Source organism: Staurois parvus, unplaced genomic scaffold, assembly GCF_062004578.1.
Source record: "Staurois parvus isolate SC_StPar_1 unplaced genomic scaffold, SC_StPar_1.0 ptg000283l, whole genome shotgun sequence".
NCBI lineage: Eukaryota > Metazoa > Chordata > Amphibia > Anura > Ranidae > Staurois > Staurois parvus.
This window is the reverse complement of record NW_028318079.1, coordinates 2,910,559-2,933,357: the sequence shown is the minus strand read 5'-3', so window position 1 is coordinate 2,933,357 and position 22,799 is coordinate 2,910,559.

The following is a 22,799-nucleotide window of genomic DNA, read 5'->3' as shown; positions in this document are numbered from 1 at the left end:
CGGTTTTCCACAGTTGCAGGGTTTTGTTTTGTATTTTTAGAGGTTTTTTTTACTAAAAAATTAAACATTTTTGGTAAAAAAAAACCTCCAAAAACACTGATTTGCAGCGTTCTGTCGTGTTTTTCAGCGTTAGAGCGTTTTGACAGCTTAAAAACTCATCTAGGAACCCACTAGTCCTGGGTTTTTTTCCAGCCAAAAAATGTCCCTGCCAAAAAACGTTGATTACAGTCTATGTGTGCATGGACACCTAGGATAACATGCTGGGGGGTTTACTGGTTGTAGAAAAAAACATCACAGGCCAAAAACAGCCGCTGTAAAACGTCCCGTGTGTATGAGGGCTAAAAACATCCCATGTGCATGAGGGCTAAAAACATCCCGTGTGCATGAGGACTAAAAACATCCCGTGTGCATGAGGGCTAAAAACATCCCGTGTGCATGAGGGCTAAAAATGTCCCGTGTGCATGAGGGCTAAAAACATCCCGTGTGCATGAGGACTAAAAACATCCCGTGTGCATGAGGGCTAAAAATGTCCCGTGTGCATGAGGGCTAAAAACATCCCGTGAATGAGGATTTAAAGTGCAATAGAAGGTAATCAGAATGTACCATGTCCTGCTCTGACTGCAGATGTGTTCTGATTGGTTCAGCTACATGAAAAAGGAAAGATGGACACATTTAAGCATTTTTTTTAAATATCTTTTATTGAGATGATTTCAAACAAAAACCTGCAGGCTGGCAGGGCTGATCATATCACCATGGCAACCAATTCAAACAGAGGCTGTGTTGGCAGTGTGTTTACTTGGCTGTAGGATAAGATGGTGTAGCTATGTTTTAAAGTGCAATAGAAGGTAATCAGAATGTACCATGTCCTGCTCTGACTGCGATGTGTTCTGATTGGTTCAGCTACATGAAAAAAGAAAAACGGATTCATTTAAGCGTTTTTTTTTTTAGGTCTGATGGCAGAATTTAAAAATTGTGGCTGATTTAGGTAAATAGGCTGTGCACTGAACTGAGGGAAACATGCAAGAATAAAAAAACAGCATTTTTTGTTGGCACATGATTGGATGAAAGAAATCATGTGCCATTTCAGTTTCCCCTCGGATATAAAGCAACTGCACTAGCAGTGCACAGTATATTTACCTTTAGTAAATCAACCCCACTGTCTGTCCATCACTTTGGCATAGCCTAGCATTTTTTGGTTCCCCCAATGTAGCTTAATCCTACGTTCACATTTAGCTCTTTGTGATTGCTTTCCAAATCGTGCCGTATTTCCGCGTTTCTGTGTTGTTTTGTGTCAAACACAAAGGGCAGACCATTGATTTCAACCGGATGCCCAAAGTGCACATTTTGCCGCTTTTGGGGTGCGATTAACAAAGAACAGCAGCGCAAGCACAAAATGCTAAATGTTGTGTACACTTACAAAATGCTACGGCTACATTCGCTTTTTGCATTTTGGAAAGTGCATGCAAAATTGTGCCGATTTTGTTTGCATTTTTGCACATTTAGCCAATTCAGTGGGCTGCCATAAGCGCAAAAAACCGCAGCAACATTTTTAGTATCAGACTTCATTTGTTTTTGCTGAAATTGGGATGCCATTAACAATGGATGTCAACGCAAGCGTGTCACATGTTTTTTGTGCGTTTTTGTAAACCCAATTGAAATTAATCAATTTTGTGTACATTTACAAAATGCTATGGCTGCATTGACAATTTATCATTTTCGAAAGTGTGTGCTAAATTGTGATGCATTTTTTCCATGTCTTTGCACATATTTGCATCAAACACATAGGGCAGCTGATTCATGTCAGTGGGCTGCCCAAACAGCGAAAAAATATGGCAAAGTAGCTCATGCACTTTTTTGAGGATCGGGCTTTGCGTGTTTTGCTGTGTTCAGGGTGTCATTAACAATGAACAGCAGTGCAAGTGTGAGGCACGTTTTTTGTTGTTTTCATAAACACACAAAATCATGTGATTGCAGTCTGATCCCTTCCATCATATAATCTTATGGAGAGAAGGACTATTACACTATCTAGAGGTGTTAGCTTAGGAGCACAGTTTAGATCAGGGGCCTCTAAACTTTTTAAAGGCCAGTTTACTGTCCTTCAGACTTCATTATTATTATTATAATACAGGATTTATATAGCGCCAACAGTTTGCTCAACGCTTTACAATATAACTTTACAGGGCCAGATTGTGGCCGATGGGGGTAGAAAATGTCCCAGGCCCAGCATCAGTGAAAATAAACATGGACACAGGGTTGGTGGTCAGTGGGAGGAAAAGTAGTGCCCCATCATTGGTATTAATGGGAGGAAAAGTACCTCATCATTAGTATTAGTGGGAGGAATAATACCCCATTTTTTATATCAGTGGAGGGAATAGTGCCCCATTGTTGGTTTCAGTGGGAAGAATAGTGCACCATTGTTGGTGACAGTGGGAGGAATAGTGCCTCATATCATTTGGAGGAAAAGTGTCCCAAGAGCCGGATAAAGGCTAGCAAAGGGCCACATCCAGCCCTCGGGCCGCAGTTTGGAGACCTCTAGTTTGGAGGGTGATACAGAGGGACCGTATGTTATCACAAAAAAAACTGGACGTAGCTAAATTGTTTAAGGGGTGGTACATGCATCAAACCACAGTAATTGAAAGATGATGAACAAATTAATTAGTAGACCAACGTGGCAGTTACAAATATATAAATACACCAACATGGCAGAAATACATGTATACATAATAGATACAAGGAATATATATGTGTAAAGAATGCTGTATGTATTATACAGAGAGGTGACCTGTTATGTATACATGTTTATCTGCCATGCTGGTGTATTTATATATTTGTAACTGCCATGATGGTCTATTTATTTATTTATTCATCATCTTCCAATTACTGTGGTTTGATGCATGGAGCACTGACCCCGCCCTGTGCAGGGGTGGAGCTATGGGTCAGCTGTCTAAAACTATGTATCATATCGGGTGTGAACATTTTTTAAAAAACTACTTTTCCAAGGGACTAAATTGGGGTCCTAATACAAAAAAAGAAAATGAACTAAAACCAAAATTTAAATCAGGTTTTAAGATTGCGCTGTTTTTCTCCTCCTCACCTCCCTGCATGTCTCCAGCACCACACCCGGGGACTAGCAGGGAGAGGAGAGACCTTGCAGTGTGATGAGCACTGATTGGGTGCTCATTAGGAAAGGAGAGTGTCGCGTTCTCTTAATGCTCAGCAGTAGAGCATCTGCTAAACTAGTAAGTGAGGCGCCGGCCCCCAATGAGAAAAAAACACTTTATTCCTTCAGGTTACCCTCGCACACAGAAGCAGTTGGGTGCTCTGGACAAGCGCATGCTGAGCAGCCAAATCAAGCCCTGGTGTCTGCTCCATGAGGCTCCATTCACAACTAGACATTTTGGGATTGTGGCAGAATCGCTATGATTCTGCTCGCAATCTCAAAATGCACTCTAATCACAAAACATAGGTTCAGGTGCCATTATTTTCAATGGCACCTAAAATGCGGTGTGGTTTTGCCGTGATTGTCGCACAATTTCATGCGGCAAGTCATATCGTGTGAAGCTTGTCGCCCAAAAGATGCTGCTGCTCCATTTAAGGCGACAAGCTTCATGTGATGTGATTTGCTGCAATTGCCGCACAATAAATCACACAACAATCGTGGCAGAACCACATTGTGCTTTAGGTGCCATTGAAAATATCTGCACCTGAACCTACGGTTTGCGATTGTAGTGCACTTTGAGATCGCAGGCAGAACCACAGTGACTGTTGTGAACCGAAAATGCCCAGGTGTGAATGGAGTTTTAGTCCCGGATCAGATGCAATCCAAAAGGCATCGATTCACATGGCATTTGAAAATACGTTGTTTTCTATGAATGACGTTCACATTTATGCGATGCGATTTTGATCCGGTTAAAAAAAGGGTCCTGTACAAATTTAGAGTGATGCGCTCCACACTCACACAGCATAGAGTATAGTGGCATTCTGAGATAACTGTTCTCATACAATGCGTTTCATAGGAAGTTTTGAATAGAAGTGGCTAGAAGACAGATTTGAATCACACCTGCACCCAGGGGTGTATTTACCACAAGGCAAATAAGGCATTTCCCTAGGGCGGCATTTTTCAGGGGGGCAGTGCTGCCCCCTGGAAGAAGGGACTGAAGAAGGGACACACGTCAGGTGGGATCTGAGAGACGCTGCGGGCTGCTTGAGAGTATATACAGAGCCCGACTCATTCCTGAGGATGTCCGGAGTTGTGAAGATGAGTGTCTTTCTCTCTCTTGCCAGGTGGGGAAGACGGTGTATGGGGGAGCATTGGTAGTGGAAGGATCTCTCGGGTGGGGGAAGGGGGGGGCAGGGGAGTTGTTGGTCAATGTCTCAGGCTCTCTCCTCCATGGGAGTGGGGGGATGGCACTGGTTGGTGTCAGGCTCTCTCCACGGGGAGGGGGGTGTCCGATTTTTGTCTTGCCTAGGGCAGCACAAAACCTACATACACCACTGCCTGCACCGCTGAACAAGAACCTTTGGTACTGAAAACTGACATGAAAATCGCTCTGAAAACTGACATGAAAATTGCACTAAAAACTGACATGAAAATTGCACCACATAAAGTAAACCACGCTGCTTGCCCACAGCAGGGCTAAATGAAAGAAAAAACCCTTCCCGGCGCACAAAACTGCATGTCCCAGGCGTCAGGCGATAGGATTTGCACATCCCTGCATATACATACAGAATAAAAACAAATACTAAGCATTACATTCAGTATATGATACTTTACACCATACATGCATACAGAAAAAAAAAAACAGATATCAAGATCTACATTCAGTATAGAAGAAGATAAATTGTATTATGCACCATATGCACATATGGAATAGGAACGAATACCAAGCATTGCATTCAGCATATAGACCGTAGCAATACTATGCACCACATGTACATAAAGGATAACAACCAATGCCGATAATTACATTCATTCTATAGAAGGAGAGAAGCAATACTATGGAACCAAATATACACAGAGGTATCCGTTTATCATGCAGCGGTAAATGACCGCTGCTCAGTTCTCTGGCATTCTCAGAGGAGACAGTTCTCTGAATGCCTGTTCATGAAGCGGTGTAGATCGCTTCTCCTAATGAGAAGAGAAACGATCTACAAATGCTTTGAACGCTAGAAAACGTCTGCTGTTACTATAACCTTGCGAGATTACAGTAAGAGATCAGTCAAACACTGTTTACTAAGCAGCTGTAAATTACCTCTGCTTTGTTTGTGGTTCCCCCGATTCTCCACCTCTGGGCTGGAGAACCTGGAGGGAGAATTTTCATACAGATCACCAGTGAAGGGCTGACATCGCTCCTGCATACACTGGCCGTCTGTGTGGTGAGATGATCAGCAGAGAACATGTTCTCCGCTAATCATCTCTGTTTCCTAAACCACTAATGATCTGAGAACAACAATGATCCTCAGTGTCGTCGCTGATCTGTTTCATAAAAGGACACCAGAATAAGAACACATACCGAGAATTACTTCAGCATATTGGTGTCCTTCAATCATGCAGCGATAAATGACCGCTGCTCAGTTCTCCGGCATTCTCAGAGGAGAGAGTTCTCCTCTGAATGCCTTTTTATGAAGCGGTGTAGATCACTTCTCCGAATGAAGGGAGAAGCGATCTACAAACGCTCTGAATGCTGGAAAACGGCTGATCTTACTATAATCTCGTGAAATTACAGTAAGAGAACAATCAAACACACAGTTTACTAAGCAGCTGTAAATTATCACTGCTTTGTTTGCGGTTCTCTGCTGATCATCTCTGTTTCCTAAACTACTAATGATCGGTAACCTGAAGAAATAGAGTTCTTTTCTCATTGGGGCCAGCACTTCATTTACTTGCTCAGCGGAGAACTTAACACTCCCCTTTCCTGATTAGCACCCAATAGGTGCTCATCACACTGCAAGGTATCTCCCCTCTCTGCAAGTCCACGGGTGGGATGCTAGAGACAGGCAGGGAGGTGAGTAGGAGATAAACAGCGCAATGTTAAAAGCATTAAGTCGCCGTAAAGCCTCTTTGGTTTTTAAAAGCCCTAGACATTCCTAAAAGCACCTCAGATTTAAATACAGTTTTGGTTAAAACATTTTTTCATCAGGACAAGTAGATTGTCATGAGGGACAAGTAGATTGGGACCCTTGGACAAGTAGTTTTTAAAAAAAATTTCCACACCCCTGCTCCTGGAACAGTGTCACAGGTCCTAGGAGGCTGTGGGACAATCTGAAAGCATAACGCATCTCACGTATGCACAGTGGGGAGCCAGCTGTGAAACAGAAGCAAGTCACTGCTGGCTTCTCACGGTCAAGTTGGCAGCGCCGGGGTCCCAAAGACCAGCGAAGAACTGGCCTGGGAAATGACAGTGCTGGATCCATGGACTGGTAAGAGTCTGTTTATTAAAAGTCAAGTTTATTTAAAGTGTATGCAGCTCCCCCCAACCCCCCCACCTTATACGCACATGAGCCCAATCTGGATCCAGCGCTGTGCACAAGAGCATAGGCTCTCCCGGGCTCTCTCCCTCCTCATTGGCTCACACATAGCATTGGCTCCTGATGCTGTCAATCACAGCCAGTGAGAAGGGAGTGAGAACGGGGCCAAGCCGTGCTCTGTAGACACACAGAGCCATTTTGGTATACCCTGGAAGTATAAACCCATATCAATACATGTGTTTGAGGTCTGATTTCAACTGATGTGATGTAAATGTTCATTTGGCATTTCTCCATTAAGGTTTTTGCTGTAAAATTACTACACTACGGGAGTGCTCTCTCTTTTTCCTCTGAGGTGCGTCTGATGTTCCTGTGAAAAGGATTACCAGTTTCAAGACTAATGACATCATTACGGTTATACGGTAAGGAAGGCCATATTCCTGTGATCGGTGTGATTCTATCATCTTGAATATCTATTAAGGGCCCTGAGAGTGTGAGGCCTGAAAGCTGTGTGGCCCCTTGGGGTCTTGGCGTGGAGGTGAGGAGGCATTTTAGCCGGTGACGGATTTATAATTCATTTCATCCAGTTGCTTTGTTCATTTGGAGTTGGCGGTCTATTTAAATTGACTTTATGTCGATTGGATGATCACTTATATTTATTTTGATGGTCACTTATTATTTGTTATACGTCACGGTGCTTTCATTAGTTTTGTGCTTATTGACGCACGTTTATTTCTACTGTGCGTTTTTCACTGGCATCAATCCTGATTATAAGGTGCATTTATAGTTTCATACACCCTGTATGATTAGTTTTGCACATGTATTTTTTTGCTTTTTGATTTTGTTACAGTTTTCTTTGCATGGCGCTTTTTGTGCCCTTTTAATTAGGATGTGTTAGTCCTATTATGTTGAATACATCATTTATGTTCATTTGTTGATTATTGTGCACGTTATTTTCATCACAATTCATATTGCACTTAGTTTGGTCTGGTTTCAGGCCTTTACATTTTTATGTATTATTTATGATGCATTTATAGTTTCATGCACCCTGTATGATTAGTTTTGCACATATTTTTTGCCATTTGATTTTGGCACAGTTTTCTTTGCACGCTGTTTTTTGTGCACTTTTATTTAGGACGTGTTCGTCCTATTATGTTGAATACATCATTCATGTTCACTTGCTGATTAAGTGTTCACGTTGTATTTCATCACAATCTATATTGCACTTAGTTTGGTCTGGGTTCAGGCCTTTACACTTTTATGTATTATTTATGTTCACTTGCTGATTATTAAGTGTTCTTGCATGACAAGACCACTTACTGTTACCTCACATATATATTCTTATTATTATAGCCAAATTTACCACCCTAACTCCTCCCACAGTTTTTACACTACATAGACAAGTAATATACGGAAACGTGCGGATTGTTCCCGATTGGTGTGCTATTACTTTGTGGAACATTTCGTCAAATGGTTCACGAAATATCGGCGTTTTTGTGGTGAAATTGGTCCCATAGGAATGAATGGCTCAATGTTCAAAACTAGAGTGGGAGCTGACAAAAGCTAGAGGGTGAGCTAAAAAATCAGGACATGATTTCTAAACTGCCATCATTCCCTCATTTTCAAACCTACACAAATCTTATATCAAAACGTTCTGCTATCTGTGCTGCCACTAAAAATGTCCACGGCTAAGCCCATTGACATTCATTCCACTCTAGCCACCTCAAATTTGAAGGGCAATTTCTAAACTGCGACTGTGCCTTCATTTTTAATATTTCGGAGACATACCATGCATCAAAATGTAGGCCTGGGTCTTGTGATTCTCACAATATAAAGCTCTTCAGTGTAGGATTTATACTTTGTAAATTACAACCGTTTGAAGATGGTAACTGCCAGTGAAGTTAGCAAGTTGGAGCAGTTTGTTTTTAACCGCTCTCCTCTGCCCTTGCTGTAGAGTGAGTTGCCATAGGAACCCAGGTGTGTGAGCAGGCAGCAGAGTGACAACAGCTAGAGTGTGAGTTGTAGACTACTGGTGGAGGTAAGAACACTTCACACAATTTCCCCAGAAATTGTAGATTTTCTAGTTACTCAAGTTGTCTTTGTCACAGTTCAGATTGCCCTCAATTAGGTCTGGATTCAGGCCTTTATATTTATCACTTCTGTTTTGGGGTTATTTTTTCTGTCTCCCCACTCTTCTAATATTGTGTCCTTAGTACTATTGATATTAACACCATTTTATTTGTTTTGTTTACATCCCACCCCCTCCCATCATCCACCGGCTCCTCCTAGGGCTCTCCTATGCCATCGGGAAGCCCAGTATTCAATCCGGCGGTGCCTCTGGGTTACCATACAGTTGGCCGATTGAATCCTGTGCCGGTAAGTGTCTGTTTATTACAAGTCAGCAGCTACAGTATTGTAGCCGTTGACTTTTAATTTTTTGAAAACTGTAGTTCTTCTTTAGGATGTCCCTGGTTCAGTGAACATTGTTTGCAGTTCTAATTCATATATTTTATAGTAAATGACCTCAAATGCATCTTGCAATTGCAGTGTGCTTGCGGCCACCAAATCAAATCCTACCATGCGTTTTGGCACAGTCCATTCTGAAAAAATAGTGCCTGCACTACTTTTTCCACATTTCAGTGTATTTTGTATTCAAATGAATACGGACCGCACTGAAACGAGCAGAAACCTCACAGGGGTGTGCACGTTCCAGTGTGAATGGCCCTTAAAGCAGAACCTCATTTAAAAGTGAAGATTCAGCTTATCCTCCTCCTCCCTCCCTCCTCTAGCTTTATTGGAAGTCCTCCACCCCTTTCCCTACCTGCAACCTCCCGAAACACATCACAGGTCCCAGGAAGCTGAGGGACCAGCAATGGGGAGCTTTTAAACAGCAGGAAGTCACAGCCTGCTCCCCACAGCCAGGATGACAGCGCCAGGGATCTGAAGACCGGTGAAGACATCGCTGGACTGCTGGGCTGGTAAGTGTCTGTTTATTAAAAGTCAAGAGCTACAGTATTTGTAAGTTTTTGAAAAATCACTGTAGTTCCTTTTGTACTTGTGTGGGCGGGCTGAGACCATATGTAATACAGAACTCAGTTGTCACTTATAGCGGAACTTCACTTAAACGTGACAGATCTGCTCATCCTCCTCCTCCCTCCATCCTCTACCCTTGTTTAACCACTTCAAGTCCGGACACTTTCACCCCCTTCCTGCCCTAGGCCAATTTTCAGCTTTCAGCGCTATCACACTTTGAATGACAATTGTGCGGTAATGCAACACTGTACACTTTTTAGCATTTTTTTGAGACAGATAAAGCTTTATTTTGGTGGTATTTATTCACCACTGGGATTTTTATTTTTTTTTGCTATATAAATGAAAATCTCCAAACCTTTTGAAAAAAAGTGTTTTTCTTATAGAATTGTCCAAATAATATTTCATCATAAATATTGACCAAAATTTATTCCGTTATCTTTTTAGTAAAAAAAAAAAAAAATAACCCAAATTAGTTTATAACCAAAAATTATAATTAAACTTTTTTTACATTTTTATTTTATTTTTTATATTATTATTTATGTGGTTTTTTTTACATACTGTCACCCTAGCAGTACAGTGTCACCATGAAGTCTTCTGTAGATATCCGCCAGTTTTACGCCTTCAAGAAACTTCATAACTACTACTGTTCCATGCACGCACTAACACTGTTGTCCGATATGCCGTCATATGCTGCCGATCAGTGATAGGTCCTTTAAGGCAGTGAAATTATACCCCCCACCCCTGAATTTGTGGTAAAGTTAACCCCCTCCCCCCATATTGGTGAATATGGAAGGGGTTAAATTTCAATGCCAATGACAACCAATGTGGGAAGGGGTTAATACCAGGTTCCCGCCCGGCCTATAGCCAGATGGCGGCCTGCAAAACCCCTCATCCCTCCGGCTGGACGCCATATGGCGTCCTTTCGGGCATGCGCAGTTTGCCTGTCCGTAGAGCCGCGCAAAAAAAAAATACTGATCACTTCCCCAAAGTAGTACAATGTTACTATGGTAACATTGTACTGTTTTGGTCATGGTTTGGAAAAAAAAATCTAAAAAAAATTAAAAAATGTTAAAATGTTTTAAAAATGTAATTTTTTTTTTCATTCTGTCACCAGTCAGTGTCCCTGATCACCGCCATGCCAGTTATATGATGACGCTGTACTGCACTGGTGACAGTTTGTAAAAAAAAAATAGTGAAAATAATTTTTTAAATTTTTTAATTTTCCGAAAAATTATGACACAAAAATTACAACTTCAGAAAACTCGCAATGCCTCTTATGAAGTACGTCGGACTGTCTACTTTGCAAAAAGGGGTCATTTGGGGGATATCTGTACTGTTCTGACATTTGGGGGATATCTGTACTGTTCTGACATTTGGGTGATATCTGTACTGTTCTGACATTTGGGGGATATCTGTACTGTTCTGACATTCTTGGACCTCAAGAAATTAGATTGGCTGTCAGTACTTCAGGATTGATCAATATTCAGATCTATACCATAGTTTGTGAACGCTATAACTTTCCTACAGACTAAATAATACATCCTAATTTGGGTTATTTTCACCAAAGACATGTAGCAGAATACATCTTGGGCTAAATTTATGATGAACAATTATTTAGTTGCAAACTTTTATAACAGAAACAGAGAAAAACGTGTTTTTTTTCAACATTTTCGGTCTTTTTTTGTTAATTTAGCAAAAAATAAAAACCCCAGCAATGATTAAATACCACCAAAAGAAAGCTCTAGTTGTGTGAAGAAAATACAATTTTAGTTTAGGCACAATGTTGGATGACTGCGCAATTGTCAAAGTGTGAGAGCGCTGAAACCTGAAAATTGGCTTGGCCAGGAAGGGGGTAACAGTGCCCTGTATGGCAGCGGATATTGACCTCCAATGTAGGGAGGGGGTTAATACTGACATCCAATGTGGGAGAGGGGGTTAATACTGACATCCAGTGTGGGGGAGAGGGTTAATACTGACATCCAATGTGGGGGAGGGGCTTAATACTGACATCCAGTGTGGTGGAGGGGGTTAATACTGACATCCAATGTGGGGGAGGGGCGTAATAATACTGCCACCTATGTTGGGGGTTATCATTGCATCCACTGACACCAATGATGGGGGTTATTATTGCATCCACTGACACCAATGATGGGGGTTTTTATTGCGTCCACTGACACCAATGATGGGGGGTTATTATTGCATCCACTGACATCCAATGTGGGGGAGGGGTTTAATAATACTGCCACCTGTGTTGGGGGTTATTATTGCATCCTCTGACACCAAGGATGGGGGTTATTATTGGGACACTGACACCAAGGTTGGGGGTATTATTGGGACACTGACACCAAAGTTGGTGGTTGTTATCAGTGCACGGACACCATTGATGGGGGTTAATATTGGTCCACTGACATCAATGATGGGGGTTATTATCGGTCCACTGAAACCAATGATGGGGTTTATTATCGGTCCACTGACACCAATGATGGGGGCTATTATTGGGACACTGACACCAATAATGGGGGTTATTCTTGTGTCCACTGACACCAATGATGGGGGTTATTCTTGAGTCCACTGACACCAATGTTGGGGGTTATTATTGGTCCACTGACACCAGTAATGGGGTTATTCTTGGTCCACTGACACCAGTAATGGGGGTTATTCTTGTATCCACTGACACCAATGATGGAGGTTATTCTTGAGTCCACTGACACCAATGTTGGGGGTTATTAATGGCCCACTGACACCAATGATGGGGGTTATTAATGGCCCACTGACACCAATGATGGGGGTTATTAATGGCCCACTGACACCAATTTTGGGGGTTATTAATGGCCCACTGACACCAATGATGGGGGTTATTAACCACTTGCCATCCAGAGAATTTACCCCCCTTAATGACCAGGCCCTTTTTTGCTGTTTGGCACTGCACTACTTCAACTGATAACTGCGCGGTCTTGCAATGCTGTACCCAAACGAAATTTACGTCCTTTTTTTCACACAAATAGAGCTTTCTTTCAGTGGTATTTAATCACCTGTGTGCTTTTTATTTTTTGCGCTATAAACAAAAAAAGACTGAAAATGTTGAAAATAAAAACAATATTTTCTACTTTCAGCTATGAAAAATATATCGTAAACTCAAAGTTAGTCATAAATTTAAGCCAAAATGTATTCTGCTACATGTTTTTTGTAGAAAAAATACCAATAAGTGTATATTGATTGCTTTGTGTGAAAGTTATGGCGTCTACAAACTATGGTATAGATATTGTAATTTATGCCATTTTTTGCTATACAGCGCTGCACTAGTTTAACTGACAATTGCGCAGTCATGCAATGCTGTACATAAATCAAATTTATGTCCTTTTTTTCGCACAAAATATAGCTTTCTTTTGGTGGTATTTGATCAACTGTGCGCTTTTTATTTTTTGCGCTATAAACAAAAAAACCCCAAAATTTTGAGGATAAAAAAAAACAATATTTTCTCATTTCTGTCATAAAAAAATATTCAAAAAACTCAAATGTTGTCATAAATGTAGGCCAAAATGTATTCTGCTACATGTTTTTGGTAAAATAAATCCCAATAAGTGTATATCGATTGCTTTGTGTGTAAGTTATAGTGTCTACAAACTATGGTATAGATCATTTGAAATTTACACAGCTTTTACTTTCTGACTGCCTATCACATTTCTTGATGGGCTAAAATACCAGGATAGTACAAACACCCCCAAATGACCCCTTTTTGGAAATTAGACACCCTAAGCTATCTGCTGAGAGGCATATTGAGTCCATGGATGGTTTATTCTTTTTCCACAACTTTTTGTAAAATGACAAAAATTGTTTTTTTTTTTACACAAAGTTGTCACTTAAATGATATATTGCTTACAAAAGCCATGGGTATATGTGGAATTACCCCCCAAAAGACATTCTGCTACTTCTACTGAGTATGGGGATACCACATGTGTGAGACTTTTGGGGAGCCTAGCCACCTACAGGAGCCTGAAATCCACTGACCACTTTGAAAGCCTGAAGGTGCGTAACTTCTTCATTTCACTTCCTCACTACCTATCACAGTTTCGGAGGCTCTGAAATGCCAGGATAGCCCCAAACCCCCCCAAATGACCCATTTTTGGAACGTAGACACTCCAAGGAATTTAAAAAGAGGCATGGTAAGTATTTTGCAGATCTCATTTTTTCTCACAAGGTTTTAAAATATAAAAAAAGAAAAGAAAAAAATGTTTTTGTTTTCTTTCTTCATTTTCCAAAAACTTGTGGCAACAAACTTATCAAATTCCTTGGGGTGTCTACTTTCCAAAAATGGGTCATTTGGGGGGGGGGGGGGGGGTTGGTGCTATTCTGGCATTCCAGGGCCTCCGAAACAGTGATAGTTAGTCAGGAAGTGTAATGAGGAAATACAGCCCTTTAAAAGCCTGATGGTGCTTATTGGATTCTGGGGTCCTGTACTTGGCTAGACTGCCAAAATGTCTCTCACATGTGGAACCCCATATTCAGGAGAAGTAGCAGAATGTATTTTGGGGATTAATTCCGCATATACCTATGGCTTGTGTGAGCAATAAATTACTTAAATGACAATTTTCTGTAAATTTTTTTTATTTGTCATTTGCCAAAAACTTGTGGTAAAAAAATACATTTTTTTATTGATTCAACATGCCTCTCAGCAAATAGTTTGGGGTGTCTACTTTCCAAAAAGGGGTCATTTTGGGGGGTGGGGGCATTTTATGCCTAGCATTAGACGTTTATGCCACACATCACTCACTCTTCTAACCACCTGAAGAACAAGCCTTTTCTGACACTTTTTGTTCACATTACAAAAATCTGTATTTTTGCTAGGAAATTCATTTGAACCCCCAAACATTATATATTTTTTTAGAGCAGAAACCCTAGTGAATAAAATGGTTGGTGCTGCAATTTTTTATCTCACATAATACTCACACAGCGATTTTTCAAACGCAATTTTTTTGAAAAATATACACTTTTTTTAATTTTAATGCACAAAAACACAATATATTGGCCAATTATTCATTAAGATATAAAAGATGATGCTATGCTGAGTAAATAGATACCAAACATCCCATGCTTTAAAATTGCGCATGCCCCGGGCAATGGCGACAAACTGCATACATTTTTAATAGCTATAGACAACGCTTTAACATCCTTTACAAGCTTCCATTTTAGATTTACAGATGATTACTGCCCTTGATCTGACGTTTGTGGCGATACCTCACATGCATGGTGCAACCACTGTTTCCATACTGGCACAGTACCCTCACACCTGCAGGTGCGCGGGGGGGGGGGGCGAGGGTACTTTTTTTTTTTGTTATTCTGATTTATTTAATTATTTTTACACTGTCCCTTTAAATTTTTTTTTTTTTTGATCACTTTTAATGCTATCACAGGGAATTCAAATATCCCCTATAACTTCAATGGGCATTGTCATATATATATATATTTTTTTGAGAAATCTGGGGTCTGTCATACTCTAGATATCTCCTCTGCCCTTACATTATCTAATCTCACCAAGATCGGTGTGATCAGATGCTTTCCCAATTTATATCCTGCTGTTTATATCCTGCGCGACTGAAGTAATGAAATGCTCGTAGCTTCTGATTTCTTAGACTATAGAGATGATTGGCACCATTCCGGTCTCCAATCAGCTCTATGATCAGCTGGCAGAAACACCCTCAGCATTCTCACGTTTCCCCGATGGCACGGGACTGCCCGAGAAGGCCGTGGAAGGCAGCGTGGGAGGGGGGGTATATTCTCCCGCTGCTTGTAAAAGCAATTCTGCAGCTAATTAGCCATTAGGATTGCTTTTACATGAAAGCCCATCGCCGGCTGAAAAAAACGATACCAGGATGATGCCTGCAGCTATCACCCTGGTATACCCATTCAAAGTCCAGTGATGTATCAGTACGTCGCTGGTCCTTGTTGGGTGTATATGCTATGTTATTTTTTTCTTTATGCAGCCTGTGGGCTGAATGGAAAAAAAGAGAAGAAATCTCTGCCAGAAAAAGTGTGTGGTATGCCCACCATCAGAATACCTCCCTTCATCCACCCACTTCTATTGGTGGGCAAATATGAAATGTGCCAACAAATATAAAATATATATATGCCGAAGCATAGGGGCCATCCACCCACTGGCCACCCCAGTTCCCCATGCTTCGGCATATATGCTCTTTTTTTAAACTGCGGATAAAAAAATCTCATCTGACAGCGCTGCCCGCACTGATTTATGTATATTCTGAGAGCAAGTTCCCATTGCTGTCGGAATAAACAGGTCAGTGCTGCAGCTGAAAGCATTCCTGCAAACTGCAAAGGTTAACAATAAAACAGTAAAAGTAGAACATTAACAAAAATGACAACAATAAAAAAAACTATAACTATTTTTGTTTTTTAAAATTTTTTATTTTTTTGGGGATTTGTACTTTTTTATATTTTTTTTAACTTCTTTTTTTTTTTCAAACTTTAACATCTAAAACAGATGGTAGGGTCTTTCCAAATGCGATAGCCAGTTTCCTGACTACCTAACATCTTTCAAGACCCTGTGTAAATGTGCCCTGAACTGTGCCGTGCCGTGCTGTACCCTATACTAATACTCCACTAGTGTATGGTAGAGGCGGAAGCAGTTCTTGACGCAAAGGCCAGGTTGGCCAGGACAGGAGGGACAATAAAAGCGTCTGTCACGCCTAATTCCATGTCTGCTACAGACACAACATCTTTTTTGGGGGTTCCTTTGGGTTGGGGTACCAGGAATGACATCAGCAAAATGCCTCTCATGCAGCCGGCTAACTGCATCTGGGTTGGGTTGCACCTCCTGGCTACAAAAGGGCTTTGACGATCTCTAACTGGAATTTTAAGTAGGATCCACTATGTTCAGTTGCTTTGTAAAGAACAAAAGCATTATATATAGTCAATTGAAATAAATAAACAGACACTTTTTTGTACCAGCATCTGGATTTTCGGGAAACGAAGTACAACTGCATCATCTGGTCATTGAAGTCCACCCCTCCCATGTTAAGGTTATAATCGTGGACACAGAGGGGCTTCTCAAAAACACCAGCTGTAGTGGCAATTTGGATGGTCGTATCTGCGTTAATGGAAGACAGGACGAAAACATCCCGTTTTTCCTTCCACTTCACTGCGAACAATTCTTCGTTTCTCAAGCAGGCTTTTCCCCCCTTTCTAAGACGGGTATTTACAAGGAGTTGGGGGAGACCCTGGCGATTAGGTCGCACAGTGCCACATGCGCAAATTCCAAGATTGTACAAACGTCTAAATAGTGGCACGCTTGAGTAAAAATTGTCCACGTATAAGTGGTACCCCATATGGAAAAAGGATGACGCCAAGTCGCAAACTATCTTGCCACTGCTCCCCATGTAGTCTGGGCATCCGAGGGGCTCCACATGACTATCTTTTCCCTCGTAAATCCAAAACTTACATATATAGCCTGTTGCCCTTTCCCAGATCTTATACACCTTGACCCCATATCTGGCATGCTTGCTGGGGATATACTGTTTGAATGCAAGGCAGCCAGGAAAATGAATGAGGGACTCATCGATGCAGATGTTTTGATGGGGAGTATACACATCTGCAAATGTTTGGTTAAAGTGATTTACGAGGGGCCGAATTTTGTGGAGCCGGTCAAATTCAGGGTGACCCCGAGGACGACTGAGTGTGTTGTCGTTGAAGTGCATAAAACGCAATATTGTCTGATATCTATGCCTGGCCATGACATCAGAGAACACGGGCATGCGAAGAAGCGGGTCGGTGGACCAATATGACTGCAATTCATTTTTTTTTAGTAATGGCCATGTTGAGGGTTAGGCCCAAAAAAACTTTAAATTCGGAAACCGTAATGGGTTTCTATGCGAATGGTCTGGCAAGGTGTGAATTTGGGTTAGCAGCGATAAACTGTCATGCATATAAATTGCTTTGGCCCACAATCAATGCATAAAGATTATCTGTGAAAAACAGCTCAAAAAAATCAAGGGCAGCATTTAAATTTGCTGTTTCCATCCTGAATTCCGGGTTGGGCAGTGAATGGGGGAAGTAGGTGTGCTTCAGAATTTGTGGGCTGCCAATCAGGATTTACACACTTAGAAGGCGGGAAACGGGAGAGCGAGATAGACGCTTAGAAGGCGGGTGAGAGTGAGAAGCTTAGAAGGCGGGAAACGGGAGAGCGAGAGACGCTTAGAAGGCAGGAAGCGGGTGAGAGAGAGACGCTCTCCCGTTTCCCGCCTTCTAAGCGCCTCTCTCGCTCTCCCGGTTCCCGCTTTCTAAGCGTCTGTCTCGCTCTCCCGTTTCCCACCTTCTAAGCGCCTCTCTCGCTCTCCCGTTTCCCGCCTTCTAAGCGTCTGTCTCGCTCTCCCGTTTCCCGCCTTCTAAGCGCATCTCTTGCTCTCCCGTTTCCCGCCTTCTAAGCGTCTCTCTCGCTCTCCCATTTCCCGTCTTCTAAGCGTCTTTCGCGCTCTCCCGTTTCCCGCCTTCTAAACGCCTCTCTCACTCTCTCGTTTCCCGCCTTCTAAGCGTCTGTCTCGCTCTCCCGTTTCCCGCTTTCTAAGCGTCTCTCTCGCTGTCCCGTTTCCCACCTTCTAAGCGTCTGTCTCGCTCTCCCGTTTCCCGCCTTCTAAGCGCCTCTCTCGTTCTCCCGTTTCCCGCCTTCTAAGCGTCTGTCTCGCTCTCCCGTTTCCCGCCTTCTAAGCGCGTCTCTTGCTCTCCCGTTTCTCGCCTTCTAAGCGTCTCTCTCGTTCTCCCGTTTCCCGCCTTCTAAGCGTCTCTCTCGCTGTCCCGTTTCCCGCCTTCTAACCGTCTGTCTCGCTCTCCCGTTTCCCGCCTTCTAAGCGCCTCTCTCGCTCTCCCGTTTCCCGCCTTCTAAGCGCCTGTCTCGCTCTCCCGTTTCCCGCCTTCTAAGCGCGTCTCTTGCTCTCCCGTTTCCCGCCTTCTAAGCGTCTGTTGCGTTCTCCCGTTTCCCGCCTTCTAAGCGCCTCTCTCGCTCTCTCGTTTCCCGTCTTCTAAGCGTCTGTCTCGCTCTCCCGTTTCCCGCCTTCTAAGCGCCTCTCTCGCTCTCCCGTTTCCCGCCTTCTAAGCGCCTGTCTCGCTCTCCTGTTTCCCGCCTTCTAAGCGTTTCTCTCGCTCTCCCGTTTCCCGCCTTCTAAGCTCCTCTCTCTCGCTCTCCCGTTTCCCGACTTCTAAGCGTCTGTCTCGCTCTCCCGCTTCCCACCTTCTAAGCGTCTCTCTCTCTCCCGCTTCCTGCCTTCTAAGCGTCTCTCTCTCTCCCGCTTCCCACCTTCTAAGCGTCTCTCTCTCTCGGTTCCCGCCTTCTAAGCGTCTCTCTCTCTCCCGCTTCCCGCCTTCTAAGCGTCTCTCTCTCTCCCGGTTCCCGCCTTCTAAGCGTCTCTCTCCCTCCCGTTTCCCGCCTTCTAAGCATCTCTCGCTCTCCCGTTTCCCACCTTCTAAGCGTCTCACTCTCTCCCGCCTTCTAGGCGTCTCTCTCCCGCTTCCCGCCTTCTAAACATCTCTCTCCCGCTTCCCGCCTTCTAAGCGTCTCTCTCTCTCTCCCACTTCCCGCCTTCTAAGCTTAGAAGGTGGGAAGCAGGAGAGAGAGAGATGCTTAGAAGGCAGGAAGCCGGAGAGAGAGAGTCGCTTAGAAGGCGGGAAGCGGGAGAGAGAGAGACGCCTAGAAGGCGGGAGATAGTGAGACGCTTAGAAGGCGGGAAACGGGAGAGCGAGAGAGACGCTTAGAAGGTGGGAAACGGGAGAGCGAGAGAGCGTCTGTCTCGCTCTCCCGTTTCCCGCCTTCTAAGCGCCTCTCTCGTTCTCCCGTTTCCCGCCTTCTAAGCGTCTGTCTCGCTCTCCCGTTTCCCGCCTTCTAAGCGCGTCTCTTGCTCTCCCGTTTCTCGCCTTCTAAGCGTCTCTCTCGTTCTCCCGTTTCCCGCCTTCTAAGCGTCTGTCTCGCTCTCCCGTTTCCCGCTTTCTAAGCGTCTCTCTCGCTGTCCCGTTTCCCGCCTTCTAACCGTCTGTCTCGCTCTCCCGTTTCCCACCTTCTAAGCGCCTCTCTCGCTCTCCCGTTTCCCGCCTTCTAAGCGCCTGTCTCGCTCTCCCGTTTCCCGCCTTCTAAGCGCGTCTCTTGCTCTCCCGTTTCCCGCCTTCTAAGCGTCTGTCGCGTTCTCCCGTTTCCCGCCTTCTAAGCGCCTCTCTCGCTCTCTCGTTTCCCGTCTTCTAAGCGTCTGTCTCGCTCTCCCGTTTCCCGCCTTCTAAGCGCCTCTCTCGCTCTCCCGTTTCCCGCCTTCTAAGCGCCTGTCTCGCTCTCCCGTTTCCCGCCTTCTAAGCGTTTCTCTCGCTCTCCCGTTTCCCGCCTTCTAAGCGCCTCTCTCTCGCTCTCCCGTTTCCCGACTTCTAAGCGTCTGTCTCGCTCTCCCGCTTCCCACCTTCTAAGCGTCTCTCTCTCTCCCGCTTCCTGCCTTCTAAGCGTCTCTCTCTCTCCCGCTTCCCACCTTCTAAGCGTCTCTCTCTCTCTCGGTTCCCGCCTTCTAAGCGTCTCTCTCTCTCCCGCTTCCCGCCTTCTAAGCGTCTCTCTCTCTCCCGGTTCCCGCCTTCTAAGCGTCTCTCTCCCTCCCGTTTCCCGCCTTCTAAGCGTCTCTCGCTCTCCCGTTTCCCGCCTTCTAAGCGTCTCACTCTCTCCCGCCTTCTAGGCGTCTCTCTCCCGCTTCCCGCCTTCTAAACATCTCTCTCCCGCTTCCCGCCTTCTAAGCGTCTCTCTCTCTCTCCCACTTCCCGCCTTCTAAGCTTAGAAGGTGGGAAGCAGGAGAGAGAGAGATGCTTAGAAGGCAGGAAGCCGGAGAGAGAGAGTCGCTTAGAAGGCGGGAAGCGGGAGAGAGAGAGACGCCTAGAAGGCGGGAGAGAGTGAGACGCTTGGAAGGCGGGAAACGGGAGAGCGAGAGAGACGCTTAGAAGGTGGGAAACGGGAGAGCGAGAGAGGCGCTTAGAAGGCGGGAAATGGGAGAGCGTTTCTCTCTCTCCCGCTTCCTGCCTTCTAAGCGTCTCTCGCTCTCCCGTTTCCCGCCTTCTAAGCATCTCACTCTCTCCCGCCTTCTAAGCGTCTCTCTCTCTCCCGCTTCCCGCCTTCTAAGCGTCTCTGTCTCTCTCGTTTCCCGCCTTCTAAGCGTCTCTCTCTCTCCCGCTTCCCGCCTTCTAAGCGTCTCTCTCCCTCCCTTTTCCCGCCTTCTAAGCGTCTCTCGCTCTCCCGTTTCCCGCCTTCTAAGCGTCTCACTCTCTCCCGCCTTCTAGGCGTCTCTCTCCCGCTTCCCGCCTTCTAAACATCTCTCTCTCTCCCGCTTCCCGCCTTCTAAGCATCTCTCTCTCTCTCTCTCCCACTTCCCGCCTTCTAAGCTTAGAAGGTGGGAAGCAGGAGAGAGAGAGAGATGCTTAGAAGGCAAGAAGCCGGAGAGAGAGAGTCGCTTAGAAGGCGGGAAGCGGGAGAGAGAGAGACGCCTAGAAGGCGGGAGAGAGTGAGACGCTTAGAAGGCGGGAAACGGGAGAGCGAGAGAGACGCTTAGAAGGCGGGAAACGGGAGAGCGAGAGAGGCGCTTAGAAGGCGGGAAACGGGAGAGCGAGAGAGGCGCTTAGAAGGCGGAAAACGGGAGAGCGAGAGAGGCACTTAGAAGGCGGAAAACGGGAGAGCGAGAGAGGCGCTTAGAAGGTGGGAAATGGGAGAGCGAGACAGACGCTTAGAAGGCGGGAAGCGGGAGAGCGAGAGAGAAGCTTAGAAGGCGGGAAACGGGACAGCGAGAGAGACGCTTAGAAGGCGGGAAACGGGAGAGCGAGAGAGAGGCGCTTAGAAGGCGGGAAACGGGAGAGCGAGAGAGACGCTTAGAAGGCGGGAAACGGGAGAGCAAGAGAGACGCTTAGAAGGCGGGAAACGGGAGAGCGAGAGAGACTCTTAGTAGGCGGGAAACGGGAGAGCGAGAGAGACGTTTAGAAGGCGGGAAACGGGAGAGCGAGAGAGACACTTAGAAGGCGGGCAACGGGAGAGTGAGAGACGCGCTTAGAAGGCGGGAAACGGGAGAGCAAGAGAGATGCTTAGAAGGCGGGAAGCGGGAGAGCGAGAGAGACGCTTAGAAGGCGGGAAACAGGAGAGCGAGAGAGACGCTTAGAAGACGGGAAACGGGAAAGCGAGAGAGACGCTTAGAAGGCGGGAAACAGGAAAGAGAGAGAGACGCTTAGAAGGGGGGAAACGGGAGAGCAAGAGACGCGCTTAGAAGGCGGGAAACGGGAGAGCGAGACAGACGTTTAGAAGGCGGGAAACGGGAGAGCGAGAGAGGCGCTTAGAAGGCGGGAAACGGGAGAGCTAGACAGACGCTTAGAAGGCGGGAACCGGGAGAGCGAGAGAGACGCTTAGAAGGCGGGAAGCGGGAGACCGAGAGACGCGCTTAGAAGGCGGGAAACAGGAAAGTGAGACAGATGCTTAGAAGGCGGGAAACGGGAGAGCAAGACTGGCGCTTAGATGGCGGGAAACAGGAGAGCAAGACAGACGCTTAGAAGGCGGGAAGCGTGAGAGAGAGACGCTTAGTAGGCGGGAAACGGGAGAGCGAGAGACGCTTAGAAGGTGGGACACGGGAGAGCGAGAGACGCTTAGAAGGCGGGAAGCGGGAAAGCGAGAGACGCTTAGAAGGCTGGACACGGGAGAGAGAGACAGACGCTTAGAAGGCGGGAAACGGGAGAGGGACGCTTAGAAGGCGGGAAGCGGGAGAGCGAGAGACGCTTAGAAGGCGGTAAGCGGGAGAGCGAGAGACGCTTAGAAGGCGGTAAGCGGGAGAGCGAGAGACGCTTAGAAGGCGGGAAGCGGGAGAGCGAGAGACGCTTAGAAGGCGGTAAGCGGGAGAGCGAGAGACGCTTAGAAGGCGGTAAGCGGGAGAATGAGAGACGCTTAGAAGGCGGGAAGCGGGAGAGCGAGTGAGACACTTAGAAGGCAGGAAGCAGGAGAGCGAGAGATGCTTAGAAGGTGGGAAACGGGAGAGACGCTTAGATGGCAGGAAACGGGAGAGAGAGACGCTTAGAAGGCGGGAAACGGGACAGAGAGAGGTGCTTAGAAGGTGGGAAATGGGGGAGAGATAGAGACACTTAGAAGGCGCTGTACTACTTGTGGGGGGGTGATGATTTTTTTTTTTTTTTTTTTTTGCACTGATTGATTTTACAGCCTTTATGGGTATAAAAGCAATCATTTCTCCTTCTCTCTGGCTGCATTCTTGCAGCCTTTGAGAAATGCTGTGTAAGCGGTGATTGGTCAC